Source organism: Motacilla alba, chromosome 4, assembly GCF_015832195.1.
Source record: "Motacilla alba alba isolate MOTALB_02 chromosome 4, Motacilla_alba_V1.0_pri, whole genome shotgun sequence".
NCBI lineage: Eukaryota > Metazoa > Chordata > Aves > Passeriformes > Motacillidae > Motacilla > Motacilla alba.
This window is the reverse complement of record NC_052019.1, coordinates 56,619,276-56,646,958: the sequence shown is the minus strand read 5'-3', so window position 1 is coordinate 56,646,958 and position 27,683 is coordinate 56,619,276. Positions and strand designations below refer to the sequence as shown.

The 27,683-nt window shown below is 42.1% G+C and overlaps 1 protein-coding gene across 4 annotated transcripts in view; it reads right to left on the bottom strand.

Annotated features, from left to right (window-relative positions):
• The window catches only part of SMAD1 (SMAD family member 1), a 43,455-nt gene extending 31,857 nt beyond the window's left edge, over positions 1-11,598 (bottom strand). Inside the window, exons 1-2 of one of the 4 annotated variants that reach the window (XM_038135754.1) lie at positions 11,381-11,598; positions 10,496-10,564 (exon numbers count right to left, since the gene is read on the bottom strand). The gene's annotated coding sequence lies outside the window, so the exon portion shown is untranslated. Of the gene's footprint in view, positions 1-10,495; positions 10,565-11,128; positions 11,306-11,380 lie in introns of those variants that run through there. The other 3 variants (XM_038135751.1, XM_038135752.1, XM_038135753.1) reach the window with 3 other exon arrangements.
• Between the last annotated feature and the right edge of the window lie 16,085 nt (positions 11,599-27,683).

The window sequence follows — 27,683 nt, the reverse complement described above, 5'->3', positions numbered from 1 at the left end:
AAAGGGCTGTAATCTGTCTGACTCCCTGGTTATCTGTAAGCTTTTCATGACTGTTGGAAGAGGAACCAAGCCACATAAAGAATTACTCAGTACCCTTCCCTTATCTGCAAGCTTTTCTTAACAGTCTGTATGACTCTGCATATGGCAATAAGACAACCCATTATTCACTCCAGCATAATTTTTGAGACCAGTCTGAAGTTTCAAAAGTCAGGTTTTGCAAAGTTGCAAGTCTCTTACAGCTGAGACACCAAAACACAGCATTTTCCAAACACCCCATGCTCTGCAAGGTCAGCAGCAGGCTAGCTTAAAACAGCCATAATGCTTCCAAATTTTCCACTGCTGCCTGCTACTGAACAAACAGTCACAGCTGGCCTGGTACTGAGGATGGACAGAAGAACTCCAAATTCCAGAGCTGCTTGCCAAGACTACTTACTTCTAGGCTACAAGCTAGTGCAAGGAAAGAACACACAAAGATTTCAGACTCCTTGTCTTTTAGCTATTCCATAGATGTCTTTAATTCTGGGGCTGAAATCAGCACTTCCCAGCTCCCAAGATAAGAAGCCTTTAGGCTCAAACAACCCTGACTTCTGGCTAGCCTGGAAGATTGAGAGTCCTCATGTCCCAAATCAGTGAAAGCAAGAAAGTAGGCAAAGGTGAGACAGAAAAAATCAGGAATATCAGGCTTGAGCCAAAGCAGCCTGCCACCAGCACTGCCACTTCTCAACTGCTCCCTGCTCTCAAACCACAGGAGATGCATTGGCTCTGACCATGCATATTCCTGATAAATGGGTGGGGAGAAGGGCAAAGGGAACAGCTATCCAGTCAACTGCAGTAAATAGCCCTGGAGTATTTATGCTGATGCTTTCTGTAAAGAAGCCTCTAGTCAAGCCAGAGATAAAAATGAGAAAGATGTTACAGTCAGATTCCCATGTTCTGGAGAGTTCCCCAGCACAGCAGAAGGCTACAAGGGAATTCAGTGAGTACCTCATTCCAGCACTAGGAATAGTAGTAGCTCCTGCTACTAGGGAAATACCTACAGTTTGTATTTTAACTCTGTAGACAGTCTAATTCCTTAAAGTTAAGAAATATACTACAAAGATGCAAGTAACAAAAATGAGTAAGGGCTTTTAAACACATTTATCATATAGCACCAAAACAAATGTTTTCTGAATTTCTTTCGAGAAAAGTGGATCGAGAGCCAAAAATTTGAAAGTGATTTATGCAGTGGTGCAGAACTCAGGAAAGCTACAAGCACTGCACTGGCTCACAGCACAGACCAGCTTCAGGTGTCCTAACTGTCCTCACTGGCAGTGATTTCTGGTAACACCAATCTGCCTTTACAAAAGGGTTTTTAGCGGATTTAGTATTTGCCTTTTCTCTGATTTCTTGATAATGTTGCTAACTGTACCAAGTTTGCTAATTGTTTCAAGTTATTTCATCCTCTAAAGAAGAAAATAAAGTTTCTACTACCAAGAAGTCAAACTTGGACATACTTTTCCTCCTGAGGGAAAACATTTGTCCTGTCTCACACAGGGCATGCACTAGATGTGTTCTGCTCATGCAGTTGCATTAAACTAGAAAAACATCTCTTAGACAGCTTGCAGTTAATACCAGCAAAACAACACTTGATCAGGAAAGCTTGTTGAAGTGTTGCTCTCCATCCGTGCTCCCTCTCCCCCCATAAAAGATACTGCACCATTAATCAGCGTCGTTTTCCTGCCAATAGAGCTACACTGGGGCTTTGTGGCTGACGTAACTGCTGGCAGTCAAGTCTCTCCCCGCTAATCACCAACATAAGTATCTGGGAAAAAAACCCTGTAAATTAGACCTTTCCTTGGCAAGGACTTTAAGGAAGTCTTCATCTAGGAGTGCTACAGCGCTGCCTGTGACTGGCTACCTCCAGGACTGCCTTGGGCCAGCAAGGTCACAGGTCCACAAGCCAAAGAGCAGCCTCAAGGGCTCAATCCCACCCAGAGAGAAAAGGTTTCCCTTGACTCCCTTGTGCCGGCCTTGGGACTGCAACATAACTTCCCCTCTACCTGCCAGTCAGTTCACCCTCCTAACCTGGCAGAACCAACACAAACCAAAAAACACCTTCTGCAAGATCAGCTCAGAGCACTGAAGTCACCCAGGCAGCCTACGCGAAGAAATTCGTGCCTGGGACTGAGAGTAACCCAGCTCTTATGAGCTCTTTCCATCTCCGGGAGCTGCCACCCTCAAATTTTAACTGATACCCAGGTCAAAGATGAGCTCACACTCAGACACGAGTACTTCAGCTGATTTGCAAAACCTGCTCTCATCCCCAGAGCAAGGAGCCCTGCCTTGGCTGGTTCTGAATAACCAAACACTCCAGTAAGCAATTCAACCCCCCTCTAACTGCCACTGCCTTCTGCTCTAGTAACTACACAGCAAACTTGGGGGAAAAAAGAGCAATTTCATATCCATCTACCCAAAAATACCACACACTGCAGAGTTTTAACCCAAGAGCATTTGTTAAAATATTTTCCACATGAAATACGATACAACACATTACAGAAACTATAATTGCATTATCCTAAATTTTAAGCTAATAAAGACAAAGACTTTTCCTTTGGCTACTACATCCAAGAGAAAGCACTTAACACTGACACTAGCTACCATGGATAATAAAAGGCCTGTTATTAAATATGCCAGACTGTAAAGCCAGCAGCATGCAAAAATGCAGAACAGGAAACTGCAACAGTCAAGATGGCAACCTAGATGTAAGTCAGCTTTTCCAAGACATTTAACAAGGTCAAAATTCACATTTTTCAGATTAGTATACTTAATCACTGCATTCACAAGGTAATTAACAGAACTAAGATTATGACATAACCAAGGTCTGTTCCATCTGCCTATCTATCTATCTATCGATCTATCTTCTTGGTGATAAAAAGAAAAAGAAGTGCCTGACAAGAGCAAAGAGCAAGACACTGTGTGAAGGGAGATGAAATTCTGGTCTTGAATGTTGGGGACTCATGGTAAGACCTCAGTAAAGCCACTCAAGTTGGGTCTCTGTCCCTCCCTCTCCCTCTTCCCTCCCTGTACAGGGAAGCAAGCACATGCTTTAGATGTGTTTGGGATTCCTGGAATACTACCACACATTTGAAATTAACCAGTGTAATGGCATTATGCATGTAGCAATCCCTGAAGCCATCATGTACATGTTGGCAGGTCTTTTGAGGTTGAAATAAATTTCAAACCTACTTTATTCACTGTTGGGACAAAACAATAGAGTAGTTGTCACACAACTGGAAAAACAGAAGTTATCCAAATGTGGTCCTGGGCAACCTATGGCCATGATTGAGCAGGGGGCTGGACCAGATGAGCTCCAGAAGTCCCTTCCAATCTCAACCATACTGTGATTCTGTGAAACTCCCAAAACAACCACCTGCCAATTAATTTGGTCACACTTCAGAAAAGCAACTGGTTCAAGAAAACTGGATAGAACTCCGCTTGCCTTGGCACAACTACAATGTTGCATCAAGGGCTACTACACCGAGGTAGGGACTGAACTCTGCTTGCTGTGCACAGGCAGACACACAAGAAAGCTGCTTTCTCCCCGATTTTGACCACTTCAGAGAATCCACAAGCCTTCTGAATTGCCTCACTCTTCCTCTCTTCATGCTTGTACTCTTGAAGTTTGGCTTCATGTATGGCTCTGTTCAATTACAACACAAGTCCTCATCACTGTCACCTTGCTTCACATCCAGCCCTGGTAAAAAGCCACTTTTCCACTTCATTTTTCACGGCTTGTGAGCTACTGGAAGATTCTGATCTACAGAGGTTCCCATCCCATGCTCATCACTATAGCACCAGATACCTTAAGCAACCATGACTAAGGCGTGTCACGTTCACATCCTGTTTGTCTCCCAGCCCATCTGCAAAGGCAGAATGGATTATTTTATTACACCTGGAATTAAGTCAACAGAAAAAAAAAATCATCTTGTAATTTGTAGTTTTACTAACCTAACTAAAGCCCTACAGTGGTAAAAATGTGTCAAATTTCACAACAGAGCATTTAAGTACCAAACAAAAGATCCTTTATCAAACAGAACTGTGTTTTATTGATGAGCCAGTTTTATTAACTTTTCAAGACCTGGGAGCAGAATCTACACTCCTAAGCAGGTGCTGGTGTGTAGCCTAACTTGAAAGTAAATTTCTTGCTTCATGTAAGACAGCTCGGAAACCCTTGGAAAAAAGACAACTGGCCAACAGCAAGCAAGGGTGTTCTGCCAACTATTTTGTCCTACCAAACCACTAGCAGAGTTTGTTTTACAACATCTTGGGAGGGCTAGAAAGAAAAGGACAAGGAGTTAAAAAACAACGGAGAACAAAAAAACCCAACCCATACATTTTTTGCTATTCTTTGCGATATAATTCTGGATAAATCACAGGGACACCCCAGAGAATTAAACCATCAACTGAAAGAGCAGGAGATGCCAGTTCCACACCATCTTCCAAGTCCACTCTTACACATATTACCATGTTTATCTTGGCAAAATTTTGGGAGCCCTCTCTCCCCTGCCACAGAAAATATGTCCTGTTACAAGCTACATGTTTTTCTCCCAACAGATCAGTTGAATCAAAGTCTTTACTAGTAAGATGCACGTAAGATAACAAGGGTACTTGATTAATATTCAAACGAAACCTAACAGATACAAAGGTGAAATACACTGGCAGAATGAAGTCAAATATGCAGCTCATTAACAGCATCTGACCAAACAGCAGATGTTTCCTCCTTCTATCACCCTTAGGAACACATTTAAGGGGAAGCCACAATTTGTTGCAACATGATTCTTGAGTAATTTACTTCATCTTTAACCAAACTGATTTTAAGCTTTCAAGCATTTAAATGGCATTAAAGTATTTATATATAAATAGTTATTACATACACAGACCTTGATAAATTTACAGTCTCTTCTCAACTAAATAGGTGTAGCCTACCTTTATCTCATCCAAACCATTTAACTTTCAACAGCAGTGACTATTGTTTTAGGTATTCATTTGTGCACAACACACATAGAGCATCCCTATCCACTTGAAGGATTCTAAATACACACCATTGTAAGACTAAAATATCTTTACGAGTCTCATGCCCTGGTTTCAACACGAATACACCAGACAGAATGCTGACATTATTTTCAATGCCTTAAAATGCTTGAAATCACAAGTCTGAAATTATTTACAAGAAAAATATCTCAGTGATTTAATCTTTCATGTCAACACAGAAGAATGAGATACCAGTTTGCAGTGTTGAACAAAGCGAGAAAGAAAACCAAGTAGAGGTATCATCAACTATGGTCACTGCATGCACCAATCAATCTGAACACACAAGATTCCCTGAACTCATGAGAAACTTCTCAACCTGCTACAGAAGTGTCAAGTGTGTGCACATATGCTTTTTTTTGCTTTCATCTACTTAGATATGTCCTTAAACATGTACATCAGTCTTGCCACCTCTGAAGAAGAAACTCTGTAATGCTGCAAACCCTGAAATCTAAGTTCTTCTCAGGGATGAAATCTGTATTGAGCTGAAATCTATATTTTCAGCTTCCCCTCAAACAAGTTCCAAGTACTGGAAGAAGCAAGCCCACCAGTCAAAACTGGAGGGCAGATGAGATTCTTACACCCATGCTGGGGAAAGACACAAGGAGACCACAAAAACTCTCATGATTCTGTCTATAATCACTTCAGCACTGCAAAAATTTCTAATCAGTATTTATTTTCAAGCTACCCAATATTGGATTGATAGCCCATAGATTACTTTGATGTGGATTGGCATTTTAGTAGTTTTAATGACAAAAGCATGCAACAAATGATATACTTCTGAATACCATTAAGTGCTATAATTCAAACTGTCTATACTGGCTTAGACAGCCTCATCTGCTGCCATGTTGGGAAGAGTGTTCCCTTTATAAGTACAGAAATATGAAATAATGCTTCAGAAATCACTGGTGAACCACATTAATCATTTGCTTACATGCCAACTCAACATAATGGTTGGGTTTGGATGATACTGCTTTGAACAGTGCCTAAATATAATGACTTATATAAAGACATGTTTAAAAATAATTTGTTTTTCTCCTTGTACCCTAGACTTTGCCTGTGCATGCTGGAGAGAGGATGAGGGAAGAACCAAATGGGAGAGACTGGTGACATGTGTTCTAATATCACTCTCTCAAGTGGATAACACATATTGGAATAAAAGTGACGTAGTCCAGAACAATTACAGAATTATATTAGAACAACCAAATTGTGCAAGTGTCCAGAATAGCTCTACTGGTCAGCTTCCCTACACTGGAAAGTGTAGAGACAGGAAGAAAAAAGCTTCAACTCTTGATCTAAACTCAGCTTCTACACAGTCTCCCAAGACAGCAGTCACCAGGAGAGTACAACTCCGCAAAGCAATCCGTGCTTGCAGAAAACCCTTTGGAATCTAAAGATGGCTCAACCCAGCTGCTGTGGAGCACTACAGCCCCACAACCCTTCCACCAGAGCAATCCTACTGGCACAGTTCCCCACACATCCTTCCACCTTTCCCAAAATAAAAAAAATTAAACAAACGGACCCATCTCCACAGCTCAACGGAGTTCGGCGTTTCACGCGTGGAACACTTGGCCTCACACAGGTAATCAGAAGTACTGTGCTCAACCTTTGCTCCCTTTAAACTGGGAGGAACTTCCAATGCCAGCACATGCAGGTGGCAAATAGATGCAGGGAGAGAATCCTGCATGATCTGGGGTCATTCTAGAAAATGTTTTCATTCCTTGAAATCAGCATACTTTATGAAACGTCTGCCTTCTCTATCCCGTTAAAAAACACGTGGCGCGTCCCCCACTCAAATACACAGCAACCCGAAAAGCTTCTGTAATGCAAATTACCATTTGTCTGAGGAGAAGGATAGGGATCTTTGTGGCAGCCATTAGCCAAGGGTGTCCTCACCCCTGAACCCATCCTCTGTAAAGCCCTCCACAGAAGGCCCAGTTGAACACTTTCTCTGGTTATTTCAAATCTTGAAGGGCAGTGACATTCTAATGGAAATAGTTATATCCCAGACTGCAGGGATGCAACACTAAAACTTTAAAAATATCAATTTACAATAACTTCCTTCCCACCCTAAGCAAAACCTTCCATTCTAATATAAAAATTCTCTGCTGTTCTACAGCTTGAGCAAAATAGCTTGAGAACTGCAAGATGCCTGTGTAAATGAGTCTGTAGGTCACCAGCATTTTAAACCTTGCTTGCCAAGCTGGGGTTTATATTTTAAACTTGAATTTCCCACTCAGTACATTTCAAAGGAGAACTTCTAGGAACTGCATATCATCTTTTAATTATGAAGACTGGTATGCATTCAGTTTTTTACTATACACAGAAGAAAGGGCAGTGGAAGAACACTAGTCTGCTCTTACTACAGGGAAAAACAGTGAAGTTTTTATGGGTAGAACAGATCTTCCCTCACTCTGAAAGCAAAACTGAGGGAGTTTGTCATGAAAACCTAAACCAGAAATTAAAAAAAATAACCACAAACAAGACCAACAAAAAACAACCCCCCCACACATCGGTAAGATCACTTCATCGACCATAAAGCAATTTGTGCAATCTGACTTTCATTTTCACTGATTTTATGGCTGTCTCTCACATACGGTAGTTTCTTCATCTGCACTGACACAGCAGAAGACAGCTCCACATCCACGTTTTAAAAGCCACTGCACTCCAAAGTGAGCTTTAATTCTTTTATCTGCCACTCTGCCACCTTAGCTAAAGCACATACTTTTGAGGTGCAACTGAACCTGGAGACTAATAAATCTCTTACCACTAGTGACCATTTATTTTGTCTCCTTCACTTCCATGCCTCAAAATTATTTTTACTTATATTTATGCCTAAAAATAAGGTACGTTTCTTTCTGGGCTGGGAGAACCTCAGGAGATTAAAAACTCACACCACTTCAGGAATGAGGAGATGGTTTAAACACTAACAAATGCAAAACTCTCAAATCCCCAAGCAGCACCCTGACTAGCAGAAAGAAGAAAAAAAAGTCGGTTTTGCAGAACTTTTCCCAAAACACATCATAGTGATTTTAGCAGCAGAAAGAGCAAGACCTGAGATGCTGAGTACTTAGCAAACATTTTACTACCTGTGGCATGATATTTTCTAGGGCTGTTAGAGGAAAAAACAAATCTGAAGCCTCAGTTGTCTTCACTAAGAAAAGTGACTTTTGCCAACTCATAGTCAAAATTACAGTCTCTGTTCTAGAAGTTTGGCCATATAGTTCAAGAAATTACTAAAATGCTCTGTCTTCTACAAGAACTCAGATCTTCAGGAATGTTTCAACAGGCAGATACAAACTTCAGTAGGATAGAAATACTAGGAGAAAAAATCCAAACAATTGGCTTGTTTGCCTGTTTGTTCCTTTGATATCTGATAGCACAGTCTGCAGGTAAAGTCTAGCTGATCCTTGAGAAAAGATGTATAAATTTCAGAGATTCACTCACAACCACTTCCCCACTCATACATCCCGTAGCTGCACACGCCTTCATCTATTTCAGCTCCTTTATAAAGACTGCAAGGAAGAGGTTGAGAGTCATCCTAGATTGGTTCAGCTTTTTACTCTTCACAGGGCCACAAACTTTAATTCCAACTACTCTTTGCATAACCTAAATAATACACACGGTGCTCTCTCTATTTGATTCTTAAACCAGCCATATCTGAAGCACAATGGGACATGTCACAGACACTTGCTTCGCTGCCCTCATAATATGGTTTAATTATGATGACTGAACTAACAGGCTCACATCATAGACTTTTACAGGTTGACCCTGTGTCATCCTGATGTATCATTTTGCACCAGTTCAGTGCTGTAAATCAATTTAAGATCTCCAGCAGGTTGAAAAGGCTGGTAATGATGCTTTCTCTGCAGTCTCTGGGGATTCCACATTATACACAACTTACATTATTTATAAAGCTGAGATGATGCCTCCATTAGGCCTGTAAGACTACTCAAATGATATTTTACGCACACAGCTTGGGCTGCACAGGACAGAATACTGGCAATATGTAATATCCAGTGCATTCATGCTTAAATTGAAAAAAAAAAACCAAACCAAAATAGTCATAATCCCTTAATTTTTAAAATTTAAATCTTTATAGCAAGCAAAGAAATTCATAGTTTAATCTGAATAATTTCCAAGTACTCAGAAACACAAGTGGCACTTTTATTAACCTTTGTATTGTTTTTCTTCATGTTCAACTCTTTACTTCTGTTTTCAAACTACAGAGGAAAAGCAAACACCAAACTCATCAGTTTTCAAATATTTGATTTGATAGTTACTATTTATTTGAAAACAGAAAGATCTCCATCTCTTTACTCAGTCGCTTCTCTCAAATGTATCAGATCATCACATCTTCAAGGGTGCACAAAAAAGCAAGTTGAACAGAACAGAATAGGAAAAAAATGTATTTGATTACATACCCAATGGTAATGGGGTTAAAACAGATGCAAGGACAAATCCCTACCCTTAGGGTAACCTGATCATGCCTTGAACTGATCATTTCTCATAGCTGTAGAAGCCTTCTGGATCACCCAAATCAAGGGAAATTTCTCTCAAGCGCCTACTTACAATCTGAAGTAAATTGCAAGACTTCAGCCCTAAGACCACAGCAAGGACTCCAAAAAGGGCCAGATCACTCTCATTTTCATACTGATGTTCTTCCAGTCTCAACAGAGAAGTGAGCACTCAGAACCTGCACTAAAATCCAATGAGAACCTTGAAAAAGCTTCACAGCACTGCTCTCTGGTTTAAGGGGGAAATTAAGTATTAATCAGCTGCAACTAAAAAAAACTCACATCCCATAATTCAGCCAAATCATTACTCACAAGTAAAAGAAAAAAAATAAGCCAAACTGAGGTTCCCTCACATGATTTGTTCCTATTGTTTGACATGACAAGGTGCATGCAGTCAGCCACAAGAAGAATTACAGACACACACCTGCAAAGAAAAGTGTTCTCTGTGGGCTGGGTAAGCTACAGTTTCCATTCTTACTCCTGAATGCCGCTTAAAAATACATATAACTATTGGAAGAAAAAATTTAAAACAAGTTTTCTTTTTCTGACTTCCCCTCTGTGTGCAAAATGGATTCAAACAATCAGCTATGACAGCTCTTTCCGAAGAAGCATGTTAGTTTTAAGGTGCAGTATCTTTGAACACTGACACCCATTAAACACTGACATGTTTCAGGCAATGATCTTTTCCATTTGCCTGTATCTGAACAACACATCTACTTTTACTCCTCCCCATCTGGCTCTAACAATACTGTTTTTATTAACCTCTGTTGAAAATACTTTCCCAAATAGAACTGTAGACATGCAGTGAGCATCATGTTATCCTAAAATACACCAAAATAATGATTAATTTTCAGAATAAGCTGTTGTTATCCAGATACTGTAAAAGCAAACTGTAAGGTCGGACCACGTACCTTCTTCAGATTGATCTGCTAACAAAAGAGCAATCACAGCAGCCCTGCCTCGGTCAGAACTCCCTCTGACTTCAGTTTATATTTTTAAAAAAAAATAAAAAAAAAAGTCAGTATTTGGCCCAGATCGTTTCGAACGCATGACTGAATATTTCCACGCCAGTAAATTTTAATAAGCTTTAAAGATCTATATTCAGGATAAGATTATTTGGCTGTACGAGTATATGAAGCAACTATACTGAAGAGGGGGAAAATCTCAAGCATCCAAACCCTCTAACAGGGGAAAGAAAAAAAAAAGTGAACTTTCCTTGACCTCTAAGCACAGATTTGTCATTAAAGAAGAAAGAAGGGGAGGGGAGGGAAAAAAAAAAACCAGGAGAGGAAGGGGCTGCGGAAAGAAAGGAAGGGGGAAAAAAGGAGAAAGAAGATAAATTAGAGGGAGAGGGACGCGGTCGGGCCGAGGCGGGAGGCGAAGGGCTGTTCCCGCACACACAAAGGCGGCCCCTGCCCCGGCCGGCGGGGCTCCGCCGCGTCCCCGCGGGCCACGATGGGGCCGGGGCCGGGGAGGAGCCGCAGGACGGCGGCTTCCCGACAGAGAAGGGCTCTGCCGCCCGCCGGGCCCGGCGCGGCACCTACCCACCAACTTGGAGCCGGGAGCGGTCCCCGCCGGGCCGCCGCAGGGACGCCATCATGCCGGGAAGGAGAGCGGGAGCGCAGCGCTGCCCGCAGCCGCTGCCGCCGCGCCGCCCGGCCCCGCCGCCGGGGACCACCGCGGCAGCGCCGGGCAAGCCGCGGGGAGCGGGGGGAGGAGGAGGAGGAGGAGGAGGATGCGCGGGCACAGCCGCCCGGCCCCGGGGGAAGAGGCGCGGAAGGACGCGAAGTTGTTACCGGCTGGCGGGCGGTGACGGGCGGCCAGCAGGCAGCTCCTCCGCGCCGGGATCGGGATCGGGATCGGGATGGATGTGGCCCGGCTGGCGTCAGGCGGCCGGAGCCGCCCCGCGCCGCTCACCGGCACACTCACACACACACACTCACATACACACACGCACCGGCCCGGCCAGGGATCCTCCCCAAATTCCCGCCCCCGCCGCCGCGCCGCCGGGTCCCGCTGGGAGCGCTGCGCCCGCCGCCCGAGAGCGGCCCCGGCACGGCCCGGCACGGCACGGCCGCTGTGTGCCCAGACCCACAGCCCGACCCCCGCCCCGAGTGTGAGCCCCCTCCGACACCCTCACTGCGGCTAAAAAGGCGTTTCTGCCCCGCCGGAGCAGCTGGGGAGCTCCGGCAGCGGAGCTTCGGGGACAGCGGCAGATGCTGTCGGACTTTGGAGTTAAAGTCAACTCCCGATGGAACAGCATTCTGTCCTGCCGCTTTCCACAGGTGATTCAGCCTTGACTTGGTCGAGTCTTAATACTGAAGTAATTGCTGTAATACCTCCCAATGACAGAGCACTCTCTAGCCCCAGGTGTTTCACACGTGGACATCCTCCTGCCCATAGGTATTGCTGCACTTAGTCCTCACTCACGCGAGTCAAGCCATTACACTGCGTGAGGCTTCTAGTGCAGTCAGAGCCCCAGTAATGAAGCCTCACGCCGCTGTCCCTCTGACTTGAACTCCATTTGGACCTGCAAGTGTCAGCTCCAAAGTGGAACTGGCTGAAAGTTCGGAGGCCACATGTGGAACGGCAAGCCTCTCCTGCCTGCTCGCAGGATCTTTACAGTAGTCAGGTAAGTGTTGCGCAAGCAAGATTGAGCTGAAACTGATTCTTTAGCAAATACTTTGGCTTTTACCCAGTCATCGTTCCTGGAAGGAGATTTGAAGCAACAAGTGCAAGATGTTTCTACGTGGCAAAATATTCTGATACACTTATATGCATAATTATATCCCTATACTTAGGCCAGTAAATTTTCACATGTATTGGCAGTTCTGGTGTGACTTTAAACTCATTTTAAAATCCAGCAACACTGAGGCCTGGAGGACTTAAGGCCCTGAGAGTTTTACCAGATGAACAGTTGTCCTGCCCACCCAGGAGCATTATGAGTCTGAAGACACAGAACTGGAATGGCTTGCCCAAGGTGACAGTAAAGCAGTAAAAAATACCCAGGTCTATGCCCGTGAGGGTATCAGTGCTTCCTTCTAACTTTATAATCTAAAATTCATCCATTTCTTTGCCACATAAATCCCACATAAATTGCAACCAGGTGAATTTTACTATATTGTTAGGTATAATGCTACAATAATAGTAGAGGAACTCCCACACAGGATGATGCCATAATATTGATGGGGAAAGCCTGGAATAAAATTACTCTTTTACTGCATAAATTTTGAACCTTGAATGATTCAAGATGAGTGAACTTCGGTAATCAGCTTTAACGTGTATTTTGTGCTCGCACTGTACACAACGACACTTAGCAAGTAAACTTTTCTTTTTATGTGCAACCACAGCTGCACTGGACTGCAGATACAACTGGTAAAGTTTATCTCAAGACAAACTGAAAGGTCTGTAAATTTTGGCAGTGTAATGAAGAGATTTGCAAGCAAGGTACAGAACAAACATCAAACTGATACTGGTTTTTGTACTGTGGTAGTGCTTAATCTGGATTCAGGTGTCCTGGATCAAGAGTAGTGGATGCAGCAGTAGTATCTGCCTCAAGAGCTCGGCAGTCTCAGTGATCCGGTCTCACACAGAGAAATACATGGAAAAGGCCTTATGTGTGCCTGAGCTCTGCTCTGCTCTGCACCCTGACTTGGCAGAGACAAGCTCCATCCACTGGATCCTGGTTGCTGAAGTATCAATTCATGATTCACACTAAACAGATATGACAATGAGATAATTAGGGAAGCACTGCAGTTTGTCAGGTGTCTTGTTAGAACCACATTTTTACTGCTTTTGTTGTTGTTGTTAGGGTTGACCGGTTGGTTGGCTTCAGCATGAGAGAATTAAATTATTTTCTACTTATGTTGAGGCTTGGGGAGGATTACATTAATATGCTGCTTTCCCTAAAAAAGGCTATGAAACAGCCTAGGAGAGTCTTTCTCTGATGTTTAATAACCAGAGTGGTTGTCCTGGAGAGGGCTGGGTAGCCTGGCATCAGACAAAGCAGTGGTGTGAGAAGGCCAGGGGACAAGGCAGAACAGTGTGCCCTGGTCAGATCTGGCTGGGCTGTTCTGACACACTGGCCAGAACAAAACTTCAAGTCTGCCCCCTGCTTTAGGATGTGCAGGCAGAGCTGACTGTCCAAACCCATTGCTCTGTGGGTGAGCAGTATCAGCAGTGTCCTACTGCACACTCACCACTTCTAACTCTGTTGGCTACTTCAATACCCTGAATCATTAACTTCTTCCTGCCTTTTGTGAATGATGTAAAAAAAACTGAAAAAAGGAGATCAGAGAGGTATGTACACCTGGGTATCAACCTTGAAGCTCCTCTGCACTGGGCTGAATAACTGTGCTATCTCAAGAGACAACAGAGAATAGGTTTTTCCTCTTTTTGCTCTGCAACTCTGTGATCATTCAGACTAGTGCAAGGAAAACAGGCTGTGAGGCTGGGGCAATGAAGAAAGAGAAGAACCGTTCCTTCTGTAAACTGCCTGGCTTTTCATCAGATTAGGTGCACAATCTGATGGCACCATCAGTCATAAGGCTTGTGAACCTGAATTTGAATGGAGTTGGGGCACTCACTCAAATAAATGTCTAATATGATTCTCAAAGGAAACTTTAATCTCACAGACACTTTCTAACATCTCACCAAGTGCCTGCCCAATCGCCTTTAAAATCTGTGTCTCAGAAACTGATTATCAGAAGGCTGAGTGCTAAAAGACATTCATTATGCTGCATATTTTATACTATTCTATTATGTAACATGTATTTAAGAAATACTACTACTACTAATGCTGTGGCTACAACAACTATTGGCTTTTGATCTTCCTCCAAAATCCAAGTTTGTATGTAGATTATGATTTGGTATTTCTTGTTAACTTCAGCCAGGCTTCATCTGGCTTAATCAAGAGGTTCCAGGGATGGAGAGTGTCTTCTGGAGACAGTTTAGCTCCAAAGTCAGTAACTTTGCTTCACCCTCATGTACACCAGGTTTCTGCCAGAAATTAAGAGTTTCATGGATAATTAAATAATTAAATTATATCAAACAGTCAACTTATTATTTACATTAAAATCACTGGAGTAATTTTCTTTTCAGCCATTACACTGTTGCCCTAGCGTGGGAAAATAGCAATAATATTTTCAGAGAGAAGAGGCAGTTCTCTCAAGAAGAATAATAGCTTCCTAAGGATACTGGATTTCATTATTTCCTTTTTTCTTGGGCTGGCTGATAAAATTTATCTATCCTTCCTCCTATCTATCCTTCCTCCTATCTATCCTATCTATCTCTATCCTTCATGGCTTGTCTGCTTCATCTTTGAGTAGGTGAGGTATTAAACAAGCCTCCCACCTCAGCATTATTAACTTAGGATATGCAGACTGCTTATTAACTACATAGATCTGTTTGGGAAAGGTGCCTCAGGCAGAAGACAGCATGTGGGAGAAGGTAAGGAGCATTTTTAGGAGGTCATCATAACTGTGAAGCACTGCACATGGTTTTCCAAGCCCATCTGGATACAACATCCTGTATAGCCACAGTACAAGCCCAGGAAAAAAGGAACAAAGTTCTGAAAGGCCTTGAAGGCAGCACTTGTGACATGAGAGCTCTCTGTAGTCCTGCACTGGGGTGTCTGGCAATTTTCTAGAATAAGCCCTGCATGAGTTTCAATCTATATAGAGTCAAATATCTGCTTGGGACCTGCCTTAGTGTTCTGGCTCACTGTCATAGGCAAAAGAACAGAGAATCCATTTCACGCTCAGAATTCTTCCTAAACTAGCCCACCATGATTAAGTGGGATTCATATAGAATAAATGTGGAACTTGATAATTTTACAAGGTTATTACGTGTATACCTCTGTTATATTAAATAAGGCTTCTGCCATAAATCTATCTGCAGATACCAGAAAGATCTTTGATCAGATTGAGTAGTCATTCATCTTTTCCACCATTGGGATGATGGGAATCAGACCTAAATTCATTACTTTCTTAAGATTAATGTGCCCAGCTAAAGCTGCCAAGATCCCTATTAAAAGTTACAATTCCAAAAGGTTTGGGCTGAAACAAAGTATTAAGCAGGGCACTCCCTTATCTCCTTTATTGGTTGTTTTCTCATCAGACTCGGATGCAAGGACTTTGCTCCAGCAGTGTTACACTTCTGGTAAAGAAGGGAGGTTGCCTCTGTTCTGACAGCTCATCACGTGCTCCCACGAAGTACAGTACTCCTGCCCACTGCACTGCACCAGTATTGTACTTCATAGAGAATGGAATTCTCCCTTTGGATCTTGCCTGAATGCACATAGAAGCTTTTGAAGGTAGTTTCTCCTGGCTATCACCTCAGCAAGGGATAATGGACTTGGTGCAATCAAACATTATTGGTTCTTTGAAAATTAAATTTCTCTTCAGTCATTCAGCTTAAAGAGATTTACATAACTGGAATAACCTAGCTCTATTGCTGGTTTCTTGGAAGACACCGCTAAGATTAATCTTATCTCCCACTTTAATTACTGTTTTCAAGTTCTTACAGTCCTTGTCCCAGTTACATCTTGTTGCAAAAACCACCAGAGAATGATATATTAAAATTTATTCAGACAGGTGGCAGAGACAAAATTAAAGCTAATAACTCTATGAGAAAAGAAATCAAAGGCGGTTTGGCAATCCTGAGGTGTTATTTCTTGGTCCCTCAGTTGGAGTGGCTGCACAAGCAGGGTCCATATGCCTGGGCTGTGTGAGTGGCTGTGTGCCACAGCTTGCTGTGCGGGACTTGGGACTGCCACGGTCACACAGCTGCACTGGCATCCATGGGATAAGGAGCCTTGGAGCAGGACTGCTTGTGGCAATGTGTGAAGGCTGGAAAAACCATGGTAATTGTCTCAATAGAGGGTTCTGTCTCATTTACAGACAAAGAAGAGACCACTATATCACACCCTTGGAAGACTAAAGAAATGACACATACTGCATCTAAATGCATCCCTTCACTTCCATGTTTTTGTCGATGTTTTTTGACAAAATACTCAGCCCATTTTACACAATGATTAAAAGCATAAAAGGGAAAGCCTCTGAATTCTAAGTCAGGTTGCCTGAGCTCAGTGTCACTCTTGGCTGAGTAAGTCAGTAGTGAAACAGTCCCACCCTCCCTCCTCCACAAGGGCTGCTCAGCCCTAACCCCGTGTCACCCACCCGCTCTGTGCTGGCACAGTTGTTGTGCAGCTGTGAGCTGAACAGGCCTAGGGAACTCAGATGGCTGGGGAGAGCAAATGTTTCAGGGGCCAATCTCATTTTTAATTTGGATCAGTTTCCTGATCTGGCTTGTTGTGTGGTTGTCCAAATCCTTGTGCTGATCTTGTGCAGAGGCAGGACTGAGGTAGGAGGAAGGGTGAAACTTATCTTTTTGATTGTGTTGTTGACTTCAGCCAGTTTAAGGTGGTTATGAAACTTAGTGATAGACTAAGCAAGCTTTTTTTTTTTTTAAACCGAGGAAAAATACTTTAATTTTGAGCGCAACCGCAAAGATGTTTTTAGAACTGTACTAACCATATGCACAGGGCTCACTGGTGAACAACAAAAGACAAGGGGAATGTGTGACTGGACTGAGAAATTCAGTGAGCTGATGTGATCATTGCATATTAGAAAAGGCAGCTGTTGGACATTGCACTACATGGTGAAAAGAAACCTGTTGCTCTTCTGCTGTTCATGAACCAACCAGAGACCAAAGAATTGCAAGGATCCCACCAGAAATTATTAATCGACTCTTCAAAAGACAGCTACTCTCAGCTGGCTTAAAAGAAGCTGATAGCTCAGCACTGGGTATGCCCGCATTCCCATGGGGTTTTTTCTTTCCCATGTTCTCCAGAGTCTTCCTTTGCTCTTTGCTTAAGGCGTGGAAGAAACTGAACTTTGGAGAGTAAGTAAATCAGATTTAATTAGTCATCACAAGGCAATGGGCTCTTAGTGAGTTCTCAATAGCAGACAGCCACGACAATGAATGTTTGTGTATTACATTAGTCTCCTTTTGCACTTTGAGGAGGAAATTACCTTGCAGGTTTCAGAAAACCTGGCAGTCCCACAAAGTGTTGGAAAAGTTTGCCCACATGACAAAAGCTTTTAGACCAATTTTAAATGCCACTATTTTCTTGCTTCATTCAAAATTGTCAAATTTTTGACAAACAGGTTTGAGCAGCTTTTAAATAAAAACCCTCCACATTTTATAAAATGTTACACAAATCACATTGGTAAATCCTCTGTATAAGTATTTTTTTTTAATTAAACACTTGAAAGTTGCAACCAATCCAAATTAGCATTGGTAGTATAATCTTAGTTAAGAACTCAGTTTGAGTGCATCCTGGTACCTGTCCTTAATTGAGTGCTTATTTATGTTCCTTCCTAAAGACCCTGTCTTATTCAGTGAACAGAACAAATAGTGGTCAAATAATGGGAAATTATTTTGTTTTCTCCCCAGGTTCATGCTAGTCATTATGAATGCTGGTTTTGCATTTTTTAGTTGCAAAACTAAGACTGCCTTGCCACTCACAGCTCATCCTCAACACAGCTCTTCCTTCATCTTCCCTTTCCCTGCCAAAATTAAGCTCTCTTCTTGAGTGAACAGGAGCATTAGAGCTTCTCAAAAAATAAAAAAAAATTCTCTAGCTTTTTCAGCCCTGACAAATAAATGCATTATTTTTATCCTCTTTTCAGATACACTTAAGCTGTTTCACTGACATTTTCTACATATACTCTGCCCAAAGCACACACCAAGTACAATTAATGTTTGATGATGTTCTAAACACATAAAATCAATATAGTCTCAATGGGGGATATACTGGGCAACTTGAATTACAAGTGATGATCTCAGTCCACTAATAACATAGTTTAAAGGACCAAAGCATCCAGTCCACATCCAGAGATCCTGCTGCCGTTGGAGGTGTCAGAGAGAAGGGAAAGGTCTACATGGCTTTAAATACCACAGTCAGTGGCTCTTTAGAAAGGAGTAAAAATGAAAAACAAAAAAAAGGGCTTACATTTTGCATTTAAAAAAAATATATAAGGCCCGCTCTTCAGACAAAGAGTAGCTTTTAGTGTAAAGCATTTTATCTGGAGGTCTAAAAGTACCACATTTTTACAGACAAGGATCAAACATTCAGTATGGACATTACCACAGAAGGCCCCAGAAGAAGACTGCACGTAGCAAGGGATAGCAGTGGTGCCTTATTCTATCTGAAAACTTATAGTCAAAGAGGCCTCACAGTCAGTGCACAGCTGGTCCGGCTGCTACCATGTCCATTTGCACAGAACTTGACAGGATCTTGGGGAACCCTACAGCTACTCCACCCTGCTCATGTGCCCAAGGCTGCAGCACCTGGCAGACAGCGCTGATGGACCATGCTCACTTGCCAGAGAGCAACCAGATGGAGGATTGCAATTTACGGCCTGCAGGCTTGCACTGTGATCTAATCAAATCTTGCACAAAATAGGTCAAGGTTGGTCAGCGTTCAGACGAGATACACTCTAGGGAAAACATGGATACTGTAAGAAACAGTTTAGGATTCAGATTTAGGATTCATCTGACAAAGCTCCCAAGGCACGGTCCCAATTTCAGGCTAGATTCCCAGACGTCTGAGGTACCCAAACAGGTCCCTGGTCTGTTATGCAGAAGGGGCACTGTACTGCTGGAACCACATTTCTCATTTTTCAGACCAGAAATAAAATTACAGTCATGCCTTGTGATTAATTAAATAAATCATGCTTGTCTTTGCTTGTGGACATGACATTTTCAGAGGCAACATAAATGGAGAAAAGGAGCTTGTTTGGTTTCTATGATCCTAGTACAACCTGCTAGCCTTCTCTCTGCAAAATCCCATTTTAAAGCTTTTCAATACTAGGGCACCAGACTCAAGACATTTAAATTCCTCTAAGACTGCAAACACCATGAGAACTTTTGAGCAAGACACATGCAAAATAAAGCAAATTATGTAATCTGTTGCTTTACAGATACATTCCTTTTCCTTTACACTCACATTTCCCATCCATTCACACTCCCACCTAACAGTCTTTGACTCAACTCACTTCCCCAGACGCTGGTCTAATGTGGTTTCATTTTTATAATGATTTTCAGCTCCTTGGTTTCAATTCTGTATCTTTTTCTTTGCCTGAAAAATATAGTATTATAGCAGAATTTTATGGATGACTATCCTTCTCAAAAAAAACATGCAAGTTCTTATCTCCAAATAATCAAAGATGATGACAAGTATGTTACTTGGGAAATTAAGTAGTCAGAATGTAACAAATCAAACTGAAATTTAGCCAGGACACTGAAATTACATGATGGGCTAAACAGAAATATGATCCTCAAGGATTTAGGTAGTTTCAAGTGGTCAGGACTCATTCTGCTCTCCAGTTGCCTTCTCAGCAGAACACCTCCTGCATGCTGTTTGGTGCAGGATGCTGCAGAGTGAATGCTAAGGCCAAAATTAATTTATAAAGCTTGCATTCTCTCTATGATTTTATCAGTCTACAAAATAATTAATTTCTAGATTTTTCTTTAGTCTGCAAAGCATCTCCATATTATGTGCTTTGTTTTGACTTTTGTTTTTCTTTGCCTTGTGGTCATTCATCTTTGCTGAAAGTGAATCAGAGGAGCAATGCCTGCCTTATCGTTGGTTTGTGGTGTATAATTGTGTTAAGGACAGATCACTGGTCTCCTCCTTACTCTGGTGCCATTTATAACAGACAATTACCCCTGCATGGTGCAGTTGTCAGGATCTCAGGATTGTAAATGCTCATTATCAGTACGGAGACAGCTGAATGCAGTGTTTCTCTTTAAAGTTGATTGGATTTTCCAGAGCTGTCTGTCATCCTGGAAGTTTTTCCTGGTGCAGCTCAGTTTTCCATCTGCAGCCAAGTAAGGCCCTTTTGATGTGAAGCATGAGGGGCAGAATCTGGGTACTGCTCCAGCCTGTTCCAGGGAATGACTACGGTCCAGAGGAAAGAACAGCAGTGTGTCTGCACTGGGAGATCTCCTGCCAGTGTGTTGAGTTTAAAGAAGCCCTACTAATGGCAGTGACCATGTGCAAATGCCAAAATAAGGGGGGGAGGGGGGTGGTTTGAGTGCAGTGGCACGTACCAAAGCACTCTAGTTGGTTTTAAAATTAGATGGGGAAGATGCAAGGAGTTCTAAGTCTTAATGACCTCAGTTCTGCAATTTGCCACTAATTAGTTCTACAATGAGTAACTGGGAACAAAACAAGGAGTGACAGACTAGGTCAGCCAGTGGTTGCCAACCCCTTGTCTTGTGTTTCCTTCTGGGGCTTTTATGTGATAATTCTTGATTGTGTATACACTGTGTTTTACTAGTAATCAGGAGTGAAATTGCATGTGTTATACGTTATACAAACACACATTGAAACACTGCACTTGCTCTTTGGTCCTGGAGAGCATGGCTAATATTTGTGCAGCTCTTTCTGGTGGGCATGCACATGGCTTGGTTTTTTTCCCTGCCAACCATCTTCCTGGATCCTGTTGTCCTAACCCAGTAAGCTCCACATTTGTTTCCTCTCTGTCTCTTTCTGCAGCTTACATTTTGTTTATGCTCTGGAACTACTTTTCTGTCTGTATTTACCTCCCTGATCTCACCCCTAACATTTTGTTCTTTCTCTCCCTCCTTCCCACACAATGAGGATTTCATTAATTCTGTCAAAAGGGTATCTTATTTACTCCGTTTACATTTTTTCCTGCAAGTTAGCTATTTCTTCTCAGAGCAATGCACATGCTGAAGAAAGATTTCTGGAAGCCTCAAATATTCTATCACTCCCAAATGCCTCATTCCTCCTTAAAATCCATCAGGCTTCCTCAGAGCACATAGGATCTGTACTTTGAGGATTCCTGGACATGTTATGCATTTCTGTATCCAGAGCAATTGCACATACCCCAGTTCAGCTTAACATATGTCATAAGCAGTCAATCAGCACTGAGAAACTGTAACACTATTGGTGTGATGAGAAAACTGTGGTGCGCAGCTCCCACATCATCTGGAATTGTTTTGTATTCTGCTTGCTAGCATTTGCCATTTGAGTTTATCTTGGAGGGAGGTGCCTTTGTGTGCCTTTTTTTCCTTCTAAAACTCATCAGCTCAGTGGCTACCACAAACACAAATGCTGTAAAAAGGATATTAAGAGCACTGTGTGTTATTACATCACCGGGGATCTGGCAGATGCTACCTCAGCGTCCTTACATTAATAGGCTGGATAGAGAAACATCCCAAACCTAGACCACTCCACCACCAGGTATTATTAAGTTGTACAAGCTATCAAGAAGACAGTACCCTGCAGGTATGCAGGTGTTGCTTATGCAAGGGTGGGGCACAGCTCAGCAACAGCGTTTAGAAAAGGAGGCCAAGGCTCTTAAAGGGACCATGCTCCTCTCACCAGTGAAACAGCAAAACCTATCAGTCAGTCAGTCTTTTTTTTTTTTTTTTTTTTTTTTTTTTTTTTTTTTGTCCATTAAAGGGATTTCCATAGGTAGGAATGCTGTAGTTCTCTTCACACCATTAGTCTTTATTTCGTTTTTGATAAGTGCTTTATCAGCAGGTACCTGTTTACCAAGCTGTGGGTAGCTGGGAGAACTCCAGCCCTTTCATCCGGCTGGGCCAGCAGAGCGGGCATTCCATAGCTCTCCTTCCATCCCTGTGGGGATTAGTCCCGTGCTCCTCCCCACCACACACACATCTTAGTAAGGTTAGAAAAAATTGCCAACTTCATTCTCACCTACTGGCCGTGCCTACAGAGGCACACATGTAGCACACACCCTGCTGACAGAACTTTTTCCCCCTTTTTGGGAGGAAAGCAGTGGTAACCTTCGAGCATCAACCTGTAGGAAAGTAGACTCAGTTACACACTCTAGCCAGCAATCTTGTGAACCCAGAGCCTTGCTTTCAGCAAGACAGGCACGATAAAATCTTCCCTCTTTCTTCAATAACATGACTAATAAGTGCAGAAATTCCTTTCTCCTCAATCCCTTTGCCAATATCTGTCTTATCTCCGGTTCTTCCTTAGACATAATTTCAAACATGAAAGACATGTCTATGCTACGAACAGGCAACCTTGATTCTGGCATGAGATCCATGGCACGCTGCAGCTCAGTGCTGGAGAGCTGAAGCTTAGGATCTGGCATCTGCAAAACCTGGTGACTGGAATTTCTGCTGCTGGGTGCGATCCTGCGCCTGGGGTTAGCCTGCTCTGTCTTGTGAGGGCAGCACCAGGCTCCACTGCAAATTTCTTTCCAAAGCAGGTGCACAGCTGAACAAACATGGCAAGCATTTATGAAATGAGCTTGCCATTAAACACTCTATCCAGCAAGTAAAGGGAGCCATCATGAAGCCTTCCTGGAATTTTGGCAGCATTTCCAAGAGATCATCTGCAAATTGCTCAAGATGGGTATTACATGTGTGCTGTAGGCAATAAATAAGAGTGATTTTAAGGAGCAGTGTATATTGACAAAGTAACACCTCTCAGAATAGAACACAACCACTGGCATAAGCAGTAGAGACACACTAACAAAACCAGGATCTAGGGAGTGTCTTAAATGTGTATCTGATAGCACAAATACCAGATAAACACCAAAGTCCAAAGAATGCAAAAGGTTACAACCACACTAAACCCACTCAGTTAACATGCTGGTTTATTGTTACTAAAGATCACAGTAACTAGACCTTAACTTAAGCACCCAGAATGCTCCCAAACTCCTGGGTGTGCAAGCCAGCTATGTTACAGCCTTATCTGAGTGAGACAGATGCATTCATTCATCAGGCTCCCACTTTGCCTCCCACCACAGGGGGAGAAACACAGGCACACTAGCTGAGGGGGAACCATGGCATGCTTTGGCCAGATCCCTGGTCACTGAATTACAAACAGTAACAGTCTACTCATGTTTTTCCCCCAGATATTAATTTTGCAAAAACAATTTTTGTTGTTGTTGTTGTTTTCCCTTGAGACCATACATTTTTCCTCTGACTTTGTCTCTTTGTTTCCAGTGCAAGTGGCTACAAGGAATAAAAAAAAAAAAAATCCTCTAGCACTGCCTTAAATGCAAACACTGAACCTTTGTTGCATGTGGAGGAAAACCTGCAGGCAAAATTGGTAAGGAGCAGAAACAAAGTAGCTGTTTCCATCACCAGCCATGAACACAATACTATGTGTTGTGACACAAATCATAGAATCACAGAATGGACTGGGTTGGAAGGAGCATTTAAAGATCATCTACTTCAACCCCCCAGCCATGACATCTTCAACCAGATCAGATTGTACAGAGCCCCATCCAACCTGACCTTAGTTGTTTCCAGGGATGGGGCATCCACCACCTCTTTGAGCAAACCTTCCCAGTGTTCTACTGCCCTCATATATCTAGTCTGAACCTACCTACTTTTAGTTTAAGGCCTTTGTCCCTTGTCCTGTTGCTACAGGTCCAATTAAAAGTCTGTTCCCAGTTGTGATCATGGGCCAACACTGAGATTCCCCTGTGAGGAACCTGGTGTTTATGTGCCAGGTGAGGAAAGTTTTAGGACGTATATTTCACAGACAGGTATTCATGTCAAGGCACAATTAAGTTCTGTGTAATAATACCAAGGAAACTATAACTAACACTGGTACCATTCTTAGCCTGCTCCAGTAGGTTATGACATTTCTTTTGGTACTCTTTTCCAAACCTGAATAAATTCCTTCCCAAATGAATTCCTCTTGCTCTACTCCCAGAGGCAGTAGATTATTTGCTGGGACACTGACCTAATCTGATAGATCCATTCAGCACTGGACTATGTGCGTGGGGTGATCTTTTGTAGGTGCAGCTACACAACCTGTTATGTGCAAATGAAAATTGCTCCTGCTCCATGCTCCAAGCTGAGCTGAACTCTTCAGCTTCATGACCGTGGTACTGAGCTGGAACTAGTAAGTACTGCTAAAAGTGCTGGGTTAGGGCAGTTCTGTAACTTAGCTGGCCGGTGGACAGCAAAAAGGCAAATGCCTGCAATGTTGCATGTCTTGTTTCAAGCCTTCTCACTGAAGGTGAAATGCTTGTGCTTTTTGAATACCCAGTGATCTCTGACAAAGGTGGGAAGTCTCCTGCTAAACTCAGAAGGATGCCAGACGGGACTTTCAGACTTCAGAATTACCTTCACTAACATAGAATCTTTTAAAGTATGCTTTAAAAATTTAAAACTAACTTTTTCTTTTATGGGAAAGGCAGTTGTCCAAGCTAAACAAGATAAGTTTATGGTTTAAAAATAGCTTTTAAAACTGCATCATTAGTCAGCCCACCCCAAATTTTAAAGTCCTATGCAACCACATTACCCTACTGTGAATGACCACTAGCTAATGCCAATGACTGCAAAGCAGCTCTTTCATTTTGTACTATCTGTTTACATTAAACAGAGCTCAACACATGGTTCTGCCAAACCTGGGGTCATAGCAGAATGGGAATTTGGTTGGAATTTTAGATGGATCAAAGGGAAGAGAAAAAGAGACACGAGTGTTCAGAATTTGGCCAGTGACAAAAGAAAACTAGAATTTATTTTCTGTTGATTGTTTTGCCCTTCTGAGCAGAAACAACAAGATGAAGGTAGAGAGGAAATGGGTTTTGCAAACTCTCGTAGATATAAAAGATCATAAAGCCTTGAAATTCTGCTGTCTCAACTTTTTTAACCCAGTCTTGCTTTTGTCTGTGAATTAAGACTACTCTCCTTGCCCAGGAAAAGCAACTTCATGCTCGAAGAGGCCACAGATGGGGAAACAGTTTGATCAGTGTGGGAGGGATCAGCCCAAAATACCAGTAAGATATATTATACCATCAAAAAATGGCATGTCTGGAAGGAAAGTCTTGAGCACAAATTAATATTGACCTTAGCCAGAACAACTTGCTCTCTTCAACATCTGCAGCTGTGTGGTTACTAGGGAGTTATCTGGCATCATATGCTTTTTCACATCTGTCTACTAAATCAGAGATAGAAACACAAAAATCTAGCACTGAGGGACATTATATGGATTTGTGACACTCCCAGAGGGACTTAGAGTCTTTAAACTAACAAAGATATTACAATGGGACACAGGTATAATATTGGACTAACGTTGTGTCTGCTCCACTGTGCAATGGAAAAACTACATCTATTTTCCTCTGATGAGCTCTCTGAAACTTCCAAACATGGATAAACATGAACTACAGTATATATGAGACAATGAGTTTGGCATACGTACACGAAACTTCATACTTCTGGGATGAGCAAAACGAATAATCTCAATTTATATTAATTGCCTTACAACACCATGTGTGAGGGAAAGCAACAGTGGGAACAGATTGAGAGAGGACAGAGAGATTCACAGTTTAGTTAATATGGTGTTTTCATCATTTTCAACCTCACTAGCAGTGTCCAAGGACTGAGCTGTGAAGCCTTAGTAGAAATGGGTATGACAGGGTTATTCACAAGGAGTAACAACATTTTTCAGCATGTTGCATGTGAGCTAGTGAAATGAGTGGTATGTTGTATTTTCTCCATCTGCATCATCTCAGGTTCTGTTATGGTCCAGTCTAAATGACAAGGTGATGAAATTGCATAGGTGTAACATGCCTTTATTTCAGCAGCATGCATGACACAAAGTACTAAAATCCCTGAAGTATAACAGGCTTGAATAATATGGATCTAAATTTTCAGGTGTCAGTGGGGTATGTTACTGCCCCATGCTTGTAAAATATGGGAGTTTTCTTAAATTATGTTCTGAGCATGTATAAAAAATGTCAACCAAATAAAAATGCAGTAACACTTGCCCTCATTTTGAATAGTGGAACTTTTAATTCATAAAATATTTGTATTCCTTTTTATCTTTATTGTAGTATAAAACTACATTTAGTTTTAAAAAATAGGTGAAATTTCAAATGGGCAGTGCAAAATGATGCAATTTGAATGTACTAAGAGATTGGAGAGCACAAAGCCATAAGTAGGTAACCAATATCAAACAGATCTATGTATGAACAAACACAAACAAAAAAAAAGTCAATTTTAATTTATAGTTATTGGGCAAGATGAAGAAATGCCATGTGATTTCCTCTGGAGAGCCACTGATATAACTTGAACGTTACAGAAAGGAATAATAGAATCATAGCAAGCACAGAATCATAGACTTAGGCTGGAAGGGACCTTGAAGATCATCTCGTTCCAACCCCCCTGCCATGGGCAGGGACACCTCCCACTGGATCAGGCTGCTCAGAGCCCCATCCAACCTGGCCTTGAACACTCCAGGATGGGGCATACACAGCTTCTCTGGGCAACCTGTGCCAGTGCCTCACCACCCTCAGACTAAAGAATTTCTTCCAAACATCTAACCTAAATCTCTCTTCTTTTAGTTTAAAACCACTTCCCCTTGTCCAAATAACATTTTCATATAGCAAGAAGAATTGAGAAGGGGATTATAGACACAAGGTAAGCAAAAGTAGTGGTGACATGTTAGGAGTAGTAGAGATACTCCTTATGTAGCAGAAAACTATTGAATTTACTTTCTGCTGGATGAGCATAACGGGGCAGCTCAGACAGATGTCAGCACTAGTGCAAAGGAAGGGTTGCAGCAGCAAGATTGGTTTAGATGACTGAAAAAAGAGCTGCTGCTTTGAAGGAGATGGTTTTTAAATAGCTCTAATACCATGAAATATGATGTTCATCCTTATCATGTGATAATATGGACCTGTCTCTTGATATTTCTTTCTGGAGTGAAAAAGTTCTTCTCTTCTCGCTTCTTACCAGATAGTGGACTTTGCCCAAAGATGGCCTGTTCCTAAAAGCATTTTATAGCATGCTAAAAACCTGTGTACATGGCCAACATGGCTCAAGCTGTCACTAAATGGAATGCTTGTGGAATGAATATTTTGGATTTGTATTTACTCACCCCAAGTTTTGACTGATTTGTAATAATTTCTTGCATTTGGTGGTACCTATGGCTCTGACTCTCATAAAATACATCTTTAAAATACTCTGATCTCATCTAGCCTGTCATTCCAAGGGTTAATTTGAAAACACACACATTCAATTAATGGAGCAGATTACTTAGACCAAGGGAACTCAGAAGCGTAA